The sequence below is a fragment of the Chelonoidis abingdonii genome, chromosome 9 (assembly GCF_003597395.2).
Source record: "Chelonoidis abingdonii isolate Lonesome George chromosome 9, CheloAbing_2.0, whole genome shotgun sequence".
Lineage (NCBI taxonomy): Eukaryota > Metazoa > Chordata > Testudines > Testudinidae > Chelonoidis > Chelonoidis abingdonii.
In genome coordinates this window covers 10,869,068-10,888,016 of record NC_133777.1, presented here as the reverse complement: position 1 = coordinate 10,888,016, position 18,949 = coordinate 10,869,068, and the positions used below count along the sequence as shown (strand labels likewise).

The following is an 18,949-nucleotide window of genomic DNA, read 5'->3' as shown; positions in this document are numbered from 1 at the left end:
GATGCTGAAAGTGTTGGCTTCTTTCTACAAGAGATATTTAAAGACTTAAGACTTCTGGAAGGACAGGGACTGGGAGAGAGTTTCCAGCATAGAGCAATTGCCAAATGTAATTTCTCTATTGATCCAGTTTGGTTAAAACAGTTGATTGTTTGATGATGTTATCCTCTCCCTGGAGGAACAAATGGACATTGACTTGTTTTTTAAACACTGAGTGTCACAGTTGTAGGCAACTGCACCTTTATTTCCCCTCAGAAGTCCAGCAAAGGGCCCAGTATTGAAAGATAGGATACTGGGCTAGATGAACTATTGGTCTGACAAAGTACGGCCCTTCTTATGTCCTTAAGGGCATCAGCCACTGCAGGCTTCTGGCTTCCTAGCCATCACCTCTCTTGGGTGGAAGCCTGTGTCTCTCTCCCTGCTGACCAGGGTACTTCCAGGTTGAACAGGTCCCTGCCATCACTGTGTAATTCCCAGCAAAAGACAGTCTGCCTAAACGGGCCTGCTTCACCACTCCCCTCTGAAAGGGTACACGGGATAATCGCCCCAGTTATAAGTGACCACACTATTCTTTCCAGGCAAACCTATTTTATTCATAAGGTAAAGGCACTACAGAGAAAACATATTAGAAACAATAAAAGAACCTATGTGTATGCGAATAAGCTTCCTAGAGGCCATCCCTCTCCAACAAGGGCTCTGGCAGGAGCAGACCTTCAAAATGTCCCTCTTCCCCCACAGGGATTTCCCCTGGATTTTCAAGTTCATTGCACTTTTTGCTCAAAATGAGAACCCAGTCGTAAGGGGCCTTCATCCGTCAAAGTCTTTCCAAGCCTTCCTTAAGGATTGGCGCCCTCTGTGGACCAGAGGGTCTGGCTGCATAAGAACAAAAGCCCTGTGTCAATTCGCCACCAGGTTCTTTATCCCAACATCCTTTCTTTGCCTGCTAGTCTCCAGAGAATCCAGTTTGAACCTTTGAAGAGATGTTGAACAGGTAATCAGCCAGACAATGGGCCCGCTCCCCCCGCTGAAGCTTCAGAGAGCTGCTCAGTGGAGGAAGTTCATTAGCATAACCCCCCTCATCCCAGCGAAATAGCATCCAGTCTCACCATAACACACAAACAATTGTGGTTTTAATACAATGGACCCCAAAATACTTCAGCTTCATTCAGTGAGGTTTGTCCAGGACATTGCTGGGAAATTGCCATCTGTCACACTGAGCTCCAAGTATTTCTTGCAGGGGTTTCTTTTGACAAAACTGTAATCAGTCTCTATCGTTACAATTCTGACTGCTTGATGCTGCCCAGGGTCTCATTTGGTGACTTTGTGTCTTTGTTTCTTTCTCTGGGCTCAGTCCTGAGCCTACAAGCAGAGCCCTAGAAAAGGGGGATACCCAGAGAGTTTTGGATTCGGGGCAGCCTTTCTGACACTAAAAATAAATCTCAAGGTACTCTGCTTCTGCAGCTCATTGGCGCAGCAGCAGCAGTTTGACTGCATTGTGCTGAGGTCAAAGCTGGAAGCATTGTCCTTTAAGCCTTTTTTAGACGTAGCCACAAAGATTAACCCTCAGGCTGAAATTTTTTTTCTTGCATGGTCTAAACCCAAAGAAAATATTTTCCCCAGGAAGATCAGCAACAGTTAGTTTGGGGTGGGAGAAAGAGTATGGAGAGGAAAACGGGTGCTTCAATCATACTTTAAACAAATATTTGGCTGCTTTTTTTGCACCTAGGACGCTTCTGATTTCAGAAGTGGAAAATGAAGAGACTCTGCACCTCTCGTAACTCAAAACCAGGGTCTTCACACAACACAAGAACCAGGGATTACCCAGTGAAATTCCTGGGCAGCGGGTTTTAAATAAACAACAGAAAGTACTGCTTCTTCACATAACACACAGTCAACCTGTGGAACTTGTTGCCAGGGGATGTTGTGAAGACCAGAACTATAACTGGGTTCAAAAAAGAATTAAGTTCACAGAGGATAGATCCATCTATGGCTATTAGCCAAGATGGTCAGGGACACAACCCCACGCTGTGGGTGTCACTAAACCACTGACTGCCAGAAGCCGGTACTGGCCAACAGGGGATGGATCACTGGAAATTGTTCTCTTCTGTTCATTCCCTCTGAAGCATCTGGAATTGACCACTGTTGGGAGAGAGGATACTGGGTTAGATGGACCATTTGTCTGACCAAAATTGGCCATTCTTATGTTCTTAAGCATGTCTCAGTGATTAAAACATGACTAGTAAAATCTGTATTGTGGGTTCAGTGCTCCTAGCTTGGGGTGACCTTAGGCCAGTGGTTCTCAAACTTTTGTACTTGTGACCCCTTTCAGCTCTGAGTGTGACCCCATCTTATAAATTAAAAACACTTGTTTACATATTTAACAGCATTATAAATACTGGAGGCAAAGTGGGGCTTGGGTTGGAGGCTGACAGTTCACGACCCTCCATTTAAGAACCCTGTGACCCCCGAGGGGTCCTGACCCCTCGTTTGAGAGCCCCTGCCTTAGGCAAATCAGCTCCTTGTAGGGCCAGGCTTGTAGTTTTGGTTGATGGTCATTCACTCCTGTTGTTTTAAATGCAAGAAACTGTTTCGATGCAAACGATTGGTGTGGAATTTTCACACATACCAGTTATGGTTCCCATGGTAACTGTAACTGCTACACTGCACCCAACTTTTATTCCTTACTCTATATAACTTTAGAAAACACCAGGCAAGGGGCCTGAACAGAGTTGCGATGGCTAACTTTGACTTCCGTGAGTTTTCCATGTGTAACCTTTCATCCATAAAGTCACAGTGAGGTGATTTGTTTCTCATTATTTTTTTTCAGAGGCACAAAGAATAAAAAAGAATGAACCTTCACTTTACCCTGGGCTAAGAATTGAGAACAATCAGCACACGTGGGTTTTACTAGGTGAGTCTGCGGGAGTTCAGCCCTGGGATGAGAGCCTCCTAGCAACTTTAACTCGCGTCTGTACTTGTTGCTTTAAGAGAGACAGATAAGGAGGCAGTCTTCCTAACAATAACATAGCTTCCTTATCACTATGAAGCAAGGTCTTATCAGGAACTCAGTTTTGAAAGATGTTGCAAGTATCCCCTCTGAAATATATGCAGACATACATTGTCCGTTATCCTCTGCTCTCTTTCGGCTGGCAAGATGGAAAATGCTAGCAGTCAATGGGTTAACTGGCAGCCTGTTGACTTGTAAAGGTTCTGTTCCCCTGAAAAACATAGAATATTAAGGTTGGAAGGGACCTCAAGAGATCATCTAGTCCAAACCCCTGCTCAAAGCAGGACCAATCCCCCAAATGGCCCCCTCAAGGATTGAACTCACAACCCTGGATTTAGCAGGCCAATGCTCAAACCACTGCTCATCCTCCTCTGGTAGATGTTCCCAGTAAACAGAGAGAAATCTTGTAACATGGTAAGTGAAAAAATGAAGAGTGAGGAAACTTGAGTCAACTTCCTGTGCTGTTTAACTGGCAGTTTATGACTAATAAACTCCACATTGGTGTTCGTGTATTGGAATCACACTCATCTACCCTTTTCTGAGAATACAGAGCATTACGAAGGTGGCTGTTTTTCAGCGGCCAGGGCATATGATTAAGGAAGCAGGAGCCTGGGGTTCTGTTTTTAGCTCTGCCATTGGCTCATGCTCTGATCTTCAGCAAAGTCACTTAACCTGTTATTACTTCCATTTCCTCAGCTGTAAAAACATTTGGAGATCTAAAATAATTGCATCATTGCAATGTGAACTTTGATAAGAAGTTGGCAGGGCTCTGGAAACACCAATGAGCACAATCTCTCCAGGATAAAAGAGGCAGAAAGACTAATGAGGCAGAAAGATTAATGCCATGTACCCATAGGGTAACCAGATGTCCCGATTTTATAGGGACAGTCCCGATTTTGGGGTCTTTTTCTTATATAGGCTCCTATTACCTCCACCTCCATCCCAATTTTTTCACACTTGCTGTCTGGTCACCCTATGTACCCTACTACCACTTAATATGATGTTGGAGCTGATAAAGTAGGGAGTGGGGTTGGGGATAGGGTCTGTGTTGGAGAGAGAAGTAGCAGAAAAGTTATATGAAGATGTGGTAAATTCACAGTAGCCCTAATGGTGTCAAGAGGGAGAATAGAAGGGGGATTATTTAAAGAACCCAGGAGCATGAAATAATTTCATGGCAGCTCTCAGTGAGTGGTGTTCCTCTCCTATCTCTCATTTGCCCAGTTAAAATAATATATATCATGACTTCAGGGGGAAGTTTTGGCTGAGCAAGGACAGCAGCGTCCAGCCCAATGATACTGTGCACTATCAAAGTGCTGTGCAAACCCAAATTGTGAAAATGATCCAAGTCTCTCTCTTTTCCTTTAAAACACCTATGTTAACATGCAGGGCTGGCTGACCGTTTCCCAGCAATAGACTCTAGGAAGACATCCAGTATCTCTTGCTTCACCAGGCACAAATGCACACCCCTCTGCTCTTGAAAACTCACCTGAGGCTGGTCCAGGCCCTTCAGAGACAGAATGACAGAAGCATCAGCAGTGAGGTAGGAAACTGTAGTTCACGCAGGAATCATTTAGGGCAGTGGTTCCCAAAGTGGGGTTCACGAACCCCTGGGGGTTTGCAGAACATTACAGGGAGTTTGCCAGAAAATTTTCACTAATGGTGGCCAGAGGATCCCGGGCACTGGAGGCAGCAGGTGGGACCCGGTTGCAGGGCAGACAGCCTGAGCGGCAGGAAGAGTGGGGCCAGGCAGTTGGGGCTGGCAACCCAAGCCCTGTCCCCATCAACGGGGGAGCCGGCAATGGTTCCAGACTTCCAAGAGCTATGCAGAGCAAAGCAAGCATATCCATCACACTGAAGAAATGTAAACTTAAATCCCTGGAAATATTCATTTTTAGGAGGGGGTTCCCGAGATTTCACAATTTAGTGAAAGGGGTTCATGTGCTGTTAAAGTTTGGGAACTACTGATTTAGGGAAAGTGCTACGTCCTGTGTTATGCAGGAGGTCAAACAGGATGATCACAATGATCCTTTTCTGGTCTCTGAACATATGAGCATTCGATGTACCACCGTCCATCACAGCATCTCGCTAGACCCAAAGCGCTGAACCTAGCAGAGTTACTACAGGAAACATGCCCAGAGCAAAGTTCTCCATCTTTGTTCTCCACCACTGTCAATGATGTGGACCAGCAGAGGGCAGAATTGTCTCAGAAATCAACCAACCCATCCCCTGTAGCATTTCCTCTAGTCCGCCTGGCTGCTGTCACTTTCCTGTCCCTCTCTGATCGTTCTTCGCTGAGCTCCCTGTTCTGTCTGAGCTGTGTCTTTGTGTGTTTCACTGAATTGATGTTTAGCCGTAAGCAAGATGGTGGGCCGAGGACATTGTCAGGTTTGCAATGTGTAATGCATCTCAGTCCCCTAGGCAGGGGCCTGTACCTCTTAGGGTGCGTGCGTGCATTTAGGGGCTTCTCACAGGGTTGCCAACTCTGGTTGGACAAATTCCTGGAGATTTCATCACATGACATAATTTTTGATTCCTGGTGACTCCTGGCCAATCCTGGAGAGTTGGCAACCCAATCTTCTCAACACCCATCTTCTTGGTATCTGATTCACTTTCTCTGAATATTCAAGCAAGGGAGTTTACAAGCACACCATATTTCAGTGAGTGGCACATAGGTTTGCAAAGCCAGTCAAGTTTGGCCTGGCTGCCCCTCCGTCCAGCTGGAGGAGCGCCTGGGCCAAATGGTATGGGAACCTGGTGCACAGAGAGTCTGTTCCTGTACGTCAAGAACTTGGCACCTGATGGTACCAGCCCATGGTACCAGAGAGAGGGGAGACTCCATGGCCAAGGTAGACCTGGGGTGCCTATGGAGGGGACTGGAAGGGGGTTCCTGCTGCGAGGGCAGGGACTGGAATTTGCCCTTGTAGGAGGTTGCAGGGATTCTCCCTCCCAACAGTTGTTTGTGACTTTGTGCACGTCATTAGAAAAGCAAAAAGATGGAGCTTTTCAAAGCCACACAGAGAACCTGGGCACCCAGCTCCCACTAATTATATTGGAAATTGGGTCTCCAAAGCCCACCCCAAAAGTACAGGTCTCTCTTCTCTCTGCCAGAGTTTCATTCGAGACAGCCAGTAAGGTTTCAGTAATGAGGAGTGGTGCCTCTCCCACTCCAAACACCGTGTTGAATTGGGTGGTGCCGTTGGTCTCCCGAAAACACTCGTGCTGTACAGAACTACTTTTCCTGTGTCTGCATTACAGATCTTTCCAGGTGAAGATGGCTTTGCCTGCCCTGCGGCTACACGGCCCTGCTAGTGCTTGGTGCAGTGCAAAGTGCCCACTGGCACAGATCGAGATCTCACAGCAGCTGCAGTAGTAGGGCTGGAAAATTACAGCTCATTTCCTTGTTTGTAGTGCAGTCGGTATACCTGCTGGCTCGATGCCAAGAGATGTGGAGTAACCAAACCTCTGTGCCTGTCTCTGGTTTCTAGGGGGGGAGCTGCTCTCTCTGACTTCGGAAGGTTTGGATTCAGAACGAGAACCAGGCTGGGTTGGAGCGGGGAGATATTCAAAATGATTCTTGACTTTCACCTTCCTGTGTGGTTAATTAACTGTGCAGCCAAGATAATCCGGGAGCTGGGGAGAGCAGGGATAAGAACTTCCTCCCCTTGCATGTGTTGAGGTGCTCTATTGGCCAACGTGTCTCCTTGTGAAATTATTCGCTTCCTCCCCCCAGCTCTAAGGGACATTGATTTGTTTGCTTTTATTTTAACTTCCCTGCTAGCAGTCTGGCCTGAAGGAATGAGTGCAGGGCCTGAGCTGTGGTCCTGGCTCTGCCCAGGACTCACTCAGCCACATGGCCTCTCTGAGCCTCAGTGTGCCCACCTGTGAAATGGATAGCACTACCCCCTGTGATCATCTCAGGTAGGGTTGAATGGCTTCCAGTCATGCAGCATGGATTGGAGAGTAAGCGATTCCAGAATCTCCTGCATCCCTGACAGAGCTGTGAGGATACTTTGCCTCTAATTTCACCCTGTTCTCAAGTCTATTGTCCTTGAGGATACGTATGTGAGCTACCAGCCCAACCCCCTTTCCCACTTGCCCCTTGCACTACTGTCGCTTGTTATTATCATAACTGGCCAGCAGCAGGGCAGCCCTGTGGCCCACGGTTACCTCCATGGATACTACCAGGAGAGTAGCATATTCTGGTGAATAGACTAGGTGGCAATGGGAGTCAGGAGACCTGACCATTGTCCTCACTGCCTCTGACCTTGGGCAAGGTCTCCTACCTTGCTTGTGCCTCAGTTTCCACCTCTGTAAAATGGGGATAAAGTGCTCTGAGACGTCCAATAAAGGGGCTCTATAAGTGCAAAGAATGATTGATACATGGACACACTTGGGGAATGTGGCACGCTCAGGGTTAAAGAAAACAGCCTGCAGGATGAAATTTCCAGTGGTTTGTTCCAGTTCTCTTCAGCCAGGCTATGAGGGGAAATGCTTTATGCAATGTTTTATGGCCAAGTGAGGAAGCACTTTTGTCAGGGAAGGGAAGCCAGAAATGATTGAGGACGTATTAAAAGCTGAAACTGCCAGATCCACCAATCACACCGAGGGGCCGTTTTCTTATTCCAGTGGAATAAGAAAACGGCAAACGCAGGGAGGGGAAAAACAGTGGCAAAGGGCTGAGTAGATGGGGGTGCTTCACTTCGTTCAGTTTGGGTAACAGGGCTACCCTTACCCCAGCAGCAGCTCCGGACTCCATTCCTGGCAAAGGCAGCCTGTGTTAAACCAGCCCACACACCCTCAGCACCTTCTTTTCCCTAAAGATCAGACCCCACTGACTTCAAAATGAGCAATGTTTCCATTGACTTCAGTGGGGCCAGGATTTGCCCCAGGAGTGCAAGTATGCAGGGCCGGCTCCAGGCCCCAGTGCGCCAAGCGCGTGCTTGGGTGGCATGCCGCGGAGGGCACTCTGCTGGTTGCCGGGCGGGCGGCAGGCGGCTCCGGTAGACCTCCCGCAGGCGTGCCTGCAGAGGGTCCGCTAGTCCCGCGGCTCCGATGGAGCTTCCGCAGACACGCCTGGAGGAGGTCCACCGGAGCCGCGGGACCAGCGGACCCTCCACAGAGACGCCTGCGGCAAGTCCACTGGAGCAGCGGCACCGGCGAGTGGCAGAGCGCCCCCCATGGCGTGCTGCCGTGCTTGGGGCGGGGAAATGGCTAGAGCCAGCCCTGCAAGTATGTGAAAGTTAGAGGAAGGAATTATTTAGGGTGCTCCAAATGAGACTCGTAGACTCATAGACTTCAAGGTCAGAAGAGTCCATTTTGATCATCTAGTATGACCTGCTGCACAGTGACAGGGTGCTATGCACATACCCAGGCAGGACTAGCGGATAGGTATTCTGCAGTGTTTTATGCAGCCTGTTGCAGAAGCAATGTGGAGTTCCTGATTGAGCGCCTGGGGCTGTCAGTCAGTTTCAGAACTTCCAGTCAGATTTGGGTTAACACAATGTATAAGGAGAGCTGAATGGTCACAGTGAATTACTGTCCCCTTCCTGCTAGGGCCTTGGGGTTACTCTATGTTACTGCCAATCATAGTATAAGGAACATGGATTAATTTTGCTAAGGAAATCTGAATGAAGGTTATAGTCTCTTCTTCCACATAATCAGTGAAGTTACGGCTAAAGCCCTGACATCTCTCTTCCTTGACGTAGGCCTAAAGTATCTGAGTTACTGGGCAGCTGCTAACCTTTGGGTCACTGCAGTGAAAATGGAACTTACAGAAGATCAATGACATTCCAAGTGCATAGATCACACAGTCTCCAAAATGTCCTCATAACACAAAATCAAAACACTCTCTGCATTGGCAGAATTATGGACACCCCTGGGCCATGTGCACACACCGAAGATGCACTTAAATCAACACAAAACCATTGTAGGGGGACACAAAGCTGGGTTTAGAATCAATTCTCTTGGGTGAGCTTGTGCCTGTAAATTTGCCAGCAGAACTAAGTGAAACAGCTGGGAGCTAGGTTTAAATCAAATTTAAAATGTCCACACTGGAGTTTGCACTGGTTTAACTAAACATGTTTCAAATTGCACCTTTTATTTACACCTCATCAGACCCACCACCACCACCGTCCTCACGCAAACAAAACAACACATCACCATGCCCATGACCCCGAGGGGTACACAAATTCCATCGCCACTACCAAGCCATCTGGCCATCATTTCTATGATTTTCACCCCTGTCCACAGCATGATGCAACCACCCTGTCACATTCCCACCAAAACCAAGATGCAGTAGCAATCAATGCACCTTTTGACTCATCTCAGATATACAGATGCAATAAGACTTGAGCATTAATGGCCTGATCTGAGGCCTACTGAAATCAGTGGGAGTCTTTCCACTGACGTCAGTTGGTTTAGGATTAAGCCCCCACCAAGCATCACACCATCACTCCTAAATCGTTGTTAGTGTTTTGTTTGAATCCTGCAAAGCTCAGGAATTGAGGCACAAAAACTCACAACACAGGAAGCAGCGGTGCCAATTCAGATATTTCATGAATGGGGCAAATTCCAGTCCCTGCCCTCCCAGCACCAGTCCCCACTGATTCCACTCCATAGGCACCCCAGGTCTACCTTGGCCAGTTTATGGCCCAGTGTTGTGTCTGCAGTCGGTACCAACAGTTTAGGTCAAAGTAATTCATTCACAGAAGCAATTAAGTACTAAGGCAGCTGGGAAAGGGGCTGGTTTGGGAGGGGCAGAAGCCTGAGGGATGTGCCCTGCCCTCTGATGGGCTTTCAAGAAAGTGTTTTATTCCTAGCTTTTGGAATCCAGCCTGCCATTAGAGATGTCCAGCTTTAGTTCTGGCTTGTTAAGAGAGCAGCAGGAGGATGGCTGTGAGCCTGCACCGCCAGTCACTGAGACCCAAACCATTTCAAATGCTTCCCATCTCATTCCTGCATTTGACAGCCAGCTCTGCCCAACCCCCTCCTTCCTTACATCTGAGCAGGTGAAAATAAAACCTGGGCAGCAGAGACTGAAAAGATACCAGTGCCAGCATCAGAGCAAGAGAACTTCTGCCCTCGAGACTTCGGCACCCCACTGCTTTTGGGTAAGGAGAGGCATAGCACTGGCTTAGTAAGGGTAACAAAATGCTTCCATGGCCACATTATTACCAGTCAGGGTGACCAAGATGACACAGTAAAGTACAGACCTCAGTGTTTGACTAGCTACTCTAGGAAAACGGACCCATGTCTGACAACAGGTGTTAACCAGGATTCCTCAACTGGCGTAGAAAATGGGTTAGTTGCTAATGCAGAATCAGCCAAAGCATTTGAAGGACCCATTACAGTGGGTTTGAAACCCTGTTTTGAAACAGGAATAGATTAAAGCACACTAGGGAACTCTTAGTGTACAGCAGCAGGGTCCACCCAGACACTTAGAGCATGGCAAGCTAGTGCGGGATAGGTTTACCGCCCAGCTTGCCGCAAACTAAGTAGTCATGTAGACAAGCCCTGTGGTAGATTCTGCATCAGTTTGAGAAAATAAGCTACTAGGGATAACACTTTCAAAAGAGCCTAAGACCTATTTTCAAAAGAGACTTAGGGCAAAATTTTCAAAAGCACATAGGCCCAGATTTTAAAAGGTATTTAAGCTTTATGGCTCTCAGTACTGCAACACCTAACTGATTTAGGAGCCTAAGTCTCCTTTTAATACCATTGACTGTGAATTTGATTTAGGCTCCTAAATGTCTCCAACCCTCTTGAAAATTATATTTAGGCTTCTAAATCAGTTAGGAATTTCAATGCTGACCACAGAAATGCCTAAATACCTTAATACCTTTACAAATCTGGGCATTAGGAGCTAATTGAAAATCAGTAGGTATTTGGCTCCTATGTTCCTAAGTCACTTTTGAAAATGGGACTTAAACTTCTACACTTAGATACTTTTTAAAATTTTACCTTCAGGACCCTAAATCCCATTGATGTTCAGTAAGACTTAGGTTTTTTAGGCTCTAGATTTTCAAAGGTATTTAGGTGTCAGAATAGCAGATAGGTGCCTAGCAGGATTTTCAAAGAAACACCTGAGCTGGTTAAACACTATTGAAAATCTCACTGGGTGTCTGCTTCTTCAGCTGTCTATATACCTTTGAAAAATCTGGCCCCTGAAGTGCCTATGATACATTTGAAAATGGGCCTTAGGCTCCTACGTGACTTTGGCACTTTTGAAAATTTGACCGTATCAGACTGAGAGGCCAGCCCTGAACTTCAGTGCAGAATTTTTAAAAAGCCAATCCCATTTAATGGGTGAAAGACAGTTTTAGATGTTTTAAAGACCTTATGTGGTTGATTTTATTGGCTCACTTGGTAGAGACGTATAAAAAAGGAAGACCAAAGAATTCCGAAGCGTGTGTACCAAGGAATGCCACTTAGGTGACCAGATGAGAGGAAGAAAATATTGGGACACGTGGGGCAGGGGGGTCCGCCAGAGGAGCAAAAAAAAAAAGGCTGAGTGCTGCTGGCGGAGCAGAAGATTGGGACAAATTGCATTCTGACCACAGATCGGTTGGGACGCGGGACAAACACCTAAATAATGGGAGGGTCCCAATTTTATTGGGACGGTCCCAATTTTATTGGGACATCTGGTGACCCTAATGCCACTACATGGCCCATGATCATGTGGCCACCAAAAACTGTAATAACAGGAGAAGATTGACAGTGATGAACAGAAACTTAATATACAATCAGACCATCTTAAGGTCCTTGCCAGAGATCAGTACAGCTGGTGCTTGATTTGCAAGGAGGTCATGTCCCTCTCAGATTTGCCAAAAAGGTGATGATCATTTTTCTTGAGTTCAGGAGCATTAGCTTGCTAATTTTAACCCCAGGTTCTTTTCACATCTACTTTTACTTTGGACAGTACTTTTCAAATCAGGACGCTCAATTATTCCTGACTAAGGTGAAGAGGTGATTGCTTAAATCCTGCTTGTCATGGAGTGTGGAATAGACTGATTGCTTCCTGATTGAAGCAGAAAGGGAGTTATAGTAACTTATTAACAATATATATTCAGGGCATATTTGACCTCTGTACACCTCACACTGACCAGGCAGTCAGTCCTATCAGCATATAAAGCAGCAAATTTAACAACATGATTAATTGATGTTAAGGGCCTGAAATTCTCTGTGAATATGAAAGTGATTTTGCAACACAATTAACTACTTGTGCAAGTGCTGCCTGACTATATGGTTGGCCCCCACAAGTCATGGAGGCAGCTGGCTGCATACAATCAATCACTCCAGTAGTCATCTGAGGGGTCAGAACCGCAGGCACTACATGGGAAGCTGGGGTGCGGGGTCTTTTGAAAAAGTGGAGCCATTTATTGGTGGAGCAGGAAGGTGACTCTTGCTTCAAGGTTCCAAGGATTAGAGGAGAGAAAGGATGTCACATCCACCGAATCTGAGGTCTGGTCTATGCTACAGACCTGTATCCGTATTGCTAGGTCACTCAGGAGTGTGAAAAATCCACACACCCGTGAGCGATGCAGTTATACCAGCCTAACCCCCCTAGTAGACAGTGCTATGCTGGTGGGAGACTTCTTCCACTGACGTAGCTTCTTCCTCTCGGGAAGGTGGGTTAACTACACCAGCTGGAGAACTCTCTCCCATCGGCCTAGAGTGTCTTCATTAAAACACTACACCTGCATTGGTGCAGCTGCGCCGATGCAGCGTTTTAAGTGTCAACTTGCCCTGATACTTTGGGGAACCTTTGCCTCTATTCACTCTTGGGAGCCCTGCAATCAGGGCTATCTCAGGATATCTTCATCGAAGAAAATATTTTATTTAATAGGAACGAACTAAGTGAAGGTTCTGAGGCAATTTATAAACAGCTAAGCAAGGGAAATAGATGAATGGGGGAGATAGGAGTCTGAACTTGTAGAAACTCTGATTCGAAGTAGCAGCTATACGCTGTACAAATCTTGGGGCTGATAATTGGACAGGAGAGGGATCAATCAAGCTGAACAATTGCCGGCCGAGGGTTTGTGTCTGCATTTCGTGTCACCTATGCACGCTGCCGGAATGTCTCACATGCCTAATAAACTCATAATTCAGTCAGGGAAAGTTACCTTTATATGCCAGCCAGTAACTCGGAGGAAATAACCTTGGATTTGTAACCTGCTACTGGTGCTGCATTAATTATTTTTCTTCCATTATTGGGAAGGATCAGCTTCGGCATGTGGAAGGAGGAAATTTCCACGGTCAGCGAGTTTAATATTTTGCACGTCTAAATAGAATGATACTCAGAATAGAAGGAAGATGTTTGTCCTCCATAAAGGACTGTGTTAAAAGCATAAATGCATAGGGTCTGAGTCTCCTCTTGCTGGGATAAATCAGGACCAGCTCCATTGTGGGAAATGAAGTTACACTGGTGTTAAATTGGTGCAAGGGGGGTAGGGGGGGAACTAGGCCCCAGGAGGCAAAGTTACAGTTGATATACAAAGGGGTTATACGATTCTGTCAATCTGATGATAGTTTAGGGCTGGACCCTCAGCTGCTCCAAAGCTCCTCTGGGATGCAACGTGTGCTGGCAACTTGTACCTGCCCCCAAGGGCCATGCGGAAAGCTGGCAATCACTCCAGCTCCTCTCCCATCTCTGGAATTCCCATCCTGTCCTGTGCCCTCTGGCATTCACATTTCATAGACCTGGGCGAGCCTGCTTGGGATTCCTCCTCACCTTTCCATCTCCCTTTCCCTGCCAGAGAGGTGCAGAGGGGCTGGAGTCAGGATCAGAATCTGGCCCATTAAGTCTTTTCTTAGCAGTCTGATTCTGTCAGGTGCTGAGTGCCTTCAGCTCCCCAGTGAAATGAATGGGAGTTGAAGCCACAGAGCATTTTGCAGAAGGCTCTCAGCACCTCACAAGGTTGGTACCTAGGAGCACAGAGAATAGCCAGAGGAGGTCTGGGTTCTGATCCTGCGCTTAGGGATGCTGCTGTGGACTGCGTAGTCACCTGAATGCCTGGATTTACTTAATTGTTTTTCTTCTTCTTCTGCTTCTCCCTCTTTTACTTTGCTTAGTGACTTTGTGCAGTGCAAACACCTCATAAATAGGCAGACAATATCGAAATGATGCTTAAGTCTCTTATCTCACTTATTGGAGAATGCCACTGAGACATATTGAAGTAATTGTCTTCGCCTCCCCTCTTGCTTTTCCTCTTTAATTTGATCCTTATGTCTGCTTCGGAACAGCAGGCATTAATGGATGGCAGTTTCAATGTGTTTATCTTTTCTTACTGTTTTATTTAATAGATATGGATTGCTTGAATGCTTTGTTTAATGGATCCGTGGACAAGAAACCAGAGGAGATCTTATTTCTGTCATTTAAAGAACTGGCAATAAAAGGAGAGAAAAAAAGAAAGGAAACGATGAACAGCAATGCTTGTAAATATATGTGAACAACCATCCATTAATAGAAGCCCTGATCCTGCAGTGGGATCTGCATGGCCCCAATCCACTCTTTGCCAGGTTGAGGCTTTTGATTGCAATCCCCCCTCAGGCTGGGAACCATACATCTTAGATATCTCTGTAAAGCCCCTTTCAAAGTGCTACATAAGGACTAACTCATGGCCCAGCAGCATACGGGAGTGGAAGGCGTCCCTCACTACCTGTGCCAGGTTGCAGCATGAAAAAGACAGCAGCTAATTCAGAGCCACTATGCCCTTCCCTACCGTGCAGGTGGACGGTAGGGAAGGGACAGGCTCTGTCCCTGCCCCCCAGTGCACTGGGTAGAATCTCACTCTGCTCCAAGGGCAGCACAGTAAGCACTGCCCTTTGCCAGGGCTGGTGGTAAAGCGACCATTCCAGCCTAATGCACATTATTAATAATCGTTAACAGACCCACCCTCAGCTGTATATGCAGGAATGGGAGAAAATCAGAAGCATACAAAAAACAACCCTGTATTCCACCACTCTGTGGCCTTGCCTCCACTTCTGCTCTAATCTGCGTGTTTTTCAGCTTTAATTTTTTTTCAACATTGCATTTATATCTTATGAAGACGCAGCTGTCACATTATGCTTCTGACCTGCTAACCCAGCCTAAGAAAAAAGTTCTCCTACCCAAACAAGCTCCCTATGGGGTAGGATATTCACCCCAATGCGTAGACATTGCACTAGCCCTCTGCAGGTGAATTTCCCTCAGCCATCTTGTTCTTAGAGTGGCTGCAGCTACTAACAAAGGAGAGGCATAAACTGTGCTCTCTCCTGGAGGTGTAACATTTGTTCTTTCTTGCTGCTAGTTTTCCTTAATCTGCAATCAGTCATTTTAGACTCATAGTGCATGTTTGGGTCTGTGTGTCTGGAAACACAGCACCCACTGAACCAATTTAGTTGCAGAATTCTCTTGTACAGCACAGAATGCCAAGATATTGAAAGAAAGTTCTTAACTTTTCTCTCAGCTGAGGAAGAACTTGAGAAAACAATCTATCAGAACACACCCACTGGGGACAAAAGCCTCTTGATTGAACATGCTTGGGTTCATCAGCATATACAGAAAATGGAGAGTGATAATTGAAACACTGTGGTTTTTCTCTTTCTCACTTCCTTTCTGTCCGTCTTACTGACAGAACTTTGCTGTCTTGAAGCAGGATATAGACCCGAGTCAGACAAAGAACTTCTGCTGTTTGATGTTACTTTCCTGTAACACTTTCCTGCTCGTTGTTTCAGCTTTTTTGGTACATGATCAGTTTATCAGTTTTCTGGTCTTTGCCATTCAGTCATGTTGCCCATATTACAGCCAGCTGAACCTGCACTGAAAGGCAGTTGACAGTTCACTGCACATAGCCTTTGGGGACAGAAAAAGGTAGAAAGAAGTTTATTTTTGCCACAACTCGGTGGCCAGTAGAAGTGTATTCAGAACCATGTAACATGAGGATTACTAGCCACAAGAGGCCGGACATCCTGAAGGCAATGGGAGTAGATGAGACTCAGAATCATCTCTTGTTTTCCTTACCGAAGTAGCTGATGCTGGTGTGGAGGGGAAGCTCAGTTACTCTAGTCCCTGGAAGGAACCACTTTACTGCCTGCCTGACAGTTATATCAATCTTCTGGCTTCTGAGCGCTTCTTCGTGGACTTGAGACAGGAAATGTTGTGGACGGCACGGTGGGGGGGGGTCTACCCAACAGGACAAGGCGTGTGCAGGTAAAAAGGGCCAGTTAGCCCTGTCACAGGCTGCACCTGGAGGAGAGTCAGGGCTGGCTGGGCTTAATGGCTGATGAAGCCCAGCTGGGGGAAGAGCTGGGAGAGACATAGAGAGAGGAAATTGGTGGTACAGGAAGGAACTCTTAGTCACTTCCTAGACCGGAGGGGAGTGGGCTACAGACAAGGAGCAGGTCTAGGGGGAGCGTAAGCCCTGGGATTCTGCCTCAGAATACAGAAGCTGGCAAGAACCTGAGAGAGGGTGAAGTAACCATAGGAGGCTCCAGTGGTAACCTGGGTGATGGGCCAGTAGACGAAGAAAGGAAGAGCCCAGAGGAACAGCAATAGTCTGAGATTGGGTAGACCAAGGTTGCTGTGCTGGAACCTAGAGTAGTGGGCAGGCCTGGGTTCCCCTGCCAGCCCCTAGGGATGTGGCATGGTCTGGGCAGTGGAACGGAAGACTGCCTGAGACAGATAGTCCAGTGGAACTTTGGTATCCTGTAAGGGGAAAATTATAGTGACTTGTTCAAAGGGCAAGGCCATGAAAAGGGAGCAATTGAGTCCAGAGAGGGAGAGAGATGGAGTGAGCAACCAAAGGAAGGGGCGTCAGAGTGGTCAAGAGCTACTCCCAAGGTGTGGCCATAAAGAGGCATCTGGGTAGTGAACCGTATGACAGGGGCCAAAAGAACTAACTGTTCTTTACCTTAACAGCAAGGAAAAGTCCCTGTTTGAGGAGTTACTGCAATACATCTGCTTGTTACCTACTGTAGAATGGGTTTCTCCAGGACACGGTATCTAGTTATTCTGCAAAGTCCCCTCTTTTCAGTTTAACTCCACTCATAAGAGCATACATCCCAATACCCAAGACAAACATCTGTATTGGAAATGTAATACGTGTGTAGGGTGCTTGGGTACTCCTATAGTGGGTCTCCTAGCAATACCTGAAATAGACTGGATTATATGTGCATCTAGAGAGGCCCTAAGCAGAGTGATATGTTCCTCAGCAGTTCTCTGCCCTAACAGCTATGATCTGGTAAGTGCCTCTGCTAATGGCTGGGGTACCACCAGTGTGAGGTGCTTCACTCCAATGTCTTTTTGTCATCTATGTCCCCAACAGTGGGAGCATTTTCATAGCAGTGTATATACCCCGGCAATGTGGATGGGCATTTTACTTCTGCATGGTAATTGTCTAGTACTGGTTCAGTGCAGGGATTATGATACTGGCTTCACACCTGGTGTTGTAGCCAGCAGGACGATGGTTTATTTCTGTGTCCTATGACCAGATACTCCTTATTGGGGGATTAAAAAGGAGGGAGCTGTGTGGAGGCAGTAGCTTTCCTCTGACATGGTGCTGGATTATTGGTTTATGGTGTGTGGCTGGTATAGCCCATTAAATGCTACTTGTTTGCAGAGTCTGCAGTCAGGCAGGTGTTCACTGAATTGGGCAGAATGGGGCTGTTTGGAACTTGAGATGGAGAGGTTCCATTAGCTGGAATCAGGTTCCTGAAAGTTCCAAGAAAAGCCCATTTGGATGAAAATCTCTCTCTTTCTTTATTATTAGAATTATCACTGTATGGGGCCTCATCATGCCACTACATTGTTCTCCGGAAATACCAGACAACAGGAGGGCAACTCAATACCCAATGCCACAAATTACCTAAAGATTTATTTAAGGATGCGATTGCCCCTGTCAGTCCCTGAGGGCACATGCAGAGGAGATGAATGGCTTCAAACCATCAGACATTGAGACTTCAGGGTTACCTGAGAGCATTAATGAGAATTCCATCCTTTCATAGGCAGAATAATGAGCACATTGAAGCTAGAAATCCTTAGGAAGTGCTGTTTTGGCGTTTGTTCTCAGAAGTAAATTTGACAATATAAAAATGGCACCTTCTTACTCTGCCTCTGGTGCCTGATCCAGCTCTGACTTGTAAATCAGAAGTTACTACATTGTCAATGGAATTACAGCAACTAGTATGACAGTAACTTTGCATCTACTGTATTTTGTTCCCTGCAGGCCTTGTTCCAATCTCACACTAATAGAAATAAGTATACCAAAGTCAACAGGTTACACTGGTGCAGAATGAGTGCAGGAGAATCAAGCCCTGTGTGTTTTCAGTCACTGAATTACATCTGTTTACTCTCCTGAGTTTTTGCTACTGTTAGCACTGCAGAACCAACACTGGCATGGGAAAGCAGGCTGGGTTCTCTTCTGTACTGAGCATCAATAAAATGCTCGACTATATTTATTCCTGATGATGCTGGTGTGGGAGGCAGACAGAGCCCTGTTTGATGTTCAGATCAGAGTTGGAGCTTACAGGGCTGGCAGTCAGAAAAATCATTGCTTGATCTGTATGCCGAACAAAGTGGTTTGCAAATTCCTGAGAACATGTAATCCTGGAGGCCAACCTGTTATCCTTATAGAGCTACTCCTCTGCCTGCAACTTCACTTGTAAGAACCTCTAGTTCTCAAGAGGACACCTACCATCCCATAAAAGACAAGCCTCCTGCTAAGGCTTGACTTTGCAGTGCTGCTGTCCTTGCATGTGCAGGTTTCCATGCGTACGAAGACCAGAATACCAAAGCTGGTGTCATAAACAGATAGCTAAGGGTTAATGTTTCTTTTACCTGTAAAGGGTTAACAAAGGGAACCACACACGTGACCAAAGGACCAATCAGGAAACTGGATTTTTCAAAGCTCAGGGAGGGAATTTTTGGGTGTGTGTCTTTTGTCTGTGTCTCTGTTCTGTTCACTCTCG

The 18,949-nt window shown here is 46.5% G+C and overlaps 1 long non-coding RNA gene across 2 annotated transcripts in view; it reads left to right on the top strand.

Moving 5' to 3' along the window:
* The first annotated feature begins 2,836 nt into the window (after window positions 1–2,836).
* The window catches only part of LOC142047302 (uncharacterized), a 33,560-nt gene continuing 17,447 nt past the window's right edge, over window positions 2,837–18,949 (top strand). For both annotated transcript variants that reach the window (XR_012656491.1, XR_012656490.1), the window contains exons 1-2: window positions 2,837–2,908; window positions 4,391–4,544. This is a non-coding gene — a long non-coding RNA (uncharacterized LOC142047302). The remainder of the gene's footprint in view (window positions 2,909–4,390; window positions 4,545–18,949) is intronic.